This window comes from Octopus sinensis, linkage group LG24 (genome assembly GCF_006345805.1).
Source record: "Octopus sinensis linkage group LG24, ASM634580v1, whole genome shotgun sequence".
Lineage (NCBI taxonomy): Eukaryota > Metazoa > Mollusca > Cephalopoda > Octopoda > Octopodidae > Octopus > Octopus sinensis.
This window is the reverse complement of record NC_043020.1, coordinates 24,561,617-24,564,116: the sequence shown is the minus strand read 5'-3', so window position 1 is coordinate 24,564,116 and position 2,500 is coordinate 24,561,617.

Sequence of the window (2,500 nt, the reverse complement as noted above, 5' to 3'; positions counted from 1 at the left end):
ACTCTGTTGACGACAATTGCAAAATGCTTTTGATTCCGTACTGAGAATTACATCACGTGTGCGTGTGTGTGTGTGTCTTTTGGTCTGACAACCAGTATGTATATATATACGTCTGCACACACACACACACACACACACACATATGTGAATATACATACATATATACATACATACATACATACATACATACATACATACATACATACATACATACATACATACACACACGCATGCACTCACACATACACATTCATAATTGCATAAACACACATATTCAAGTATTTAGCCAACTGAACAACCGATTCATTGAATTAGGCTACAAAATGGCCGAGTATTCCAAAGGCACTTGTGTCCATTATGTAATTCCCAAACAGAATTAGCATGTCATAATAAATGTGATCTCGCTGGTCCTTTGACTTACAGATACAATCCTCCCGACGTTTCCTCCCAACCCAGTTCTATCCACGAGTCCTAAAGTCGATTCGAAGTAAAAGACATTTGCACAAATGTGTTCTACCTGAAGAACTGATCGTTCGGAAGTATTTCTGGGTTCGCCTTCCGGTGATACCTTTTCCATTAGCGATAAACACCGCGTTTGAAAAACATGTGACTTACGTGTATCTATCGATTTTATTAGGTCTCACTTCGCCAAGGTACAGGTTCCGATTGAAGAAATAAGGTCTTTGCACAACCTAGCTTTGAACTGCAGGTTGATATCCTATTTGTTACAGGTTTATGATGTGTTGTAAAAGCCATTGAGAAGATGGCCTCGAAGCGGTGCGCATTCTCTTCTGATGACCCTTGAAACCTACTTGCATTTCAGTATGTGGAATTTTTGACACATGACTCTGATACTTGCAAACTGTTTCCAAGTCCCACCGTTAAAGTTGAGAAGTTCTCTCGGAATTGAAGTCAATTTAAGAAATCTTATCGGTTGACTACTTTCACCTGGATGTGGCCGTGGAAATGTTCCGAAGATAACATACTCCCTTTTGATGTTCATAACCTTCTTATAGAATTAAATGAATTCGACTGCTTCATAGGTTTATAATCAACAAAGTATATCCCAGCTTTAGCGTTTCAACGGCAATGACATAAACTCACTTCAGATCGAAATTTAGTAAATCTAAGCCGTTATATCACCGTTGATGACCGTATCGACCACACTGTCAGTAGCTATTAAATACCGCTGATCACAATGCGCCTTCTTGCATTGATACCCCTTCCTTCGATGACTAAGTGGGCAGCATGAAATGAAGTGCTGTTCCCTAGAACACTTCACGCCACCCGGTCAGAGAATCGAAACCACAATCTTGTGATCACGAGGGCAACACACTAACCACTAGGTTATGCGCCTTCGCAATATCAAAGATATTGTAATTATGATAATCGACCAAATTCTTTTATTGGGGCTAATGTGTTCCAAAGAGAGCTGAATGGCTTTGGATATGTTGTACCCTGACTATATCTTCCCTTCTGCTCTTAAACCAATAATGACGGTTCCATAGCGCCAGGAATCCATTTGAAATAACAGCAGTGTAACCAGCTTAAACTTAGGATAATGGTAGTGACTTGTATCGCTTAACAGGCTTAACTCGTTTATTCAACAATTATGTAACATTTATTACGATACTGCAATAATTAGTTCGTAGTCAATGGATCTGTAGTGGCGTTGTTTAATGTCTCTCGTTGTCTAATGATGCTTAGTTCATAGCTCTACAAAGTTATATCTTTTCAAGCTATAATCGGATCTTACTGTATATGTTTACGATGCTTCTAGTCTCCATTGGCGCTATTTGGTTTCTTCTCACTTGATAACGGTTTAACTCTTTTCCTGTTTAAAGCATTTTCATAAGTTAGTCTTAAACGTCCTTCCTTGTTTTAGACTTTTAGTTACCCTTGCTTCAATGTTTTCAATTGCATAAAGCTTTTCCGTTAAGTCCAAAGTTACTATAACGGTTGAAAAAAAATGGCAATGTGTATCATATATGATGTATGAACGCCAAGGAAATGCCCTGTTTGCCGAATAATATAACATAAGAGCAGCGAAAGGTTAACCAGTTCTGTTAGAGACAGTTTCCGAATGGTATTGGTGAATTTTAAGGCAATAGTATTGGTGAATTTTAAGGCGGCGAGCTGGCAGAATCGTTAAGCATGCCGGGCGAAATGCTTAGCGGTATTTCGTTTGCCGCTACGTTCTGAGTTCAAATTCCGCCGAGGTCGACTTTGCCTTTCATCCTTTCGGCTCGATTAAATAAGTACCAGTTACGCACTGGGGTCGATGTAATGGACTTAATCCCTTTGTCTGTCTTTGTTTGTTCCCTCTGTGTTTAGCCCCTTGTGGGTAGTAAAGAAATAGGTATTTCGTCTACCGTTACGTTCTGAGTTCAAATTCCGCCGACGTCGATTTAGCCTTTCATCCTTTCGGTGTCGATTAAATTAGTACCAGTTAGGCACTGGGGTCGATATAATCGACTTAATTCCTTTGTCCTAGTTTGTC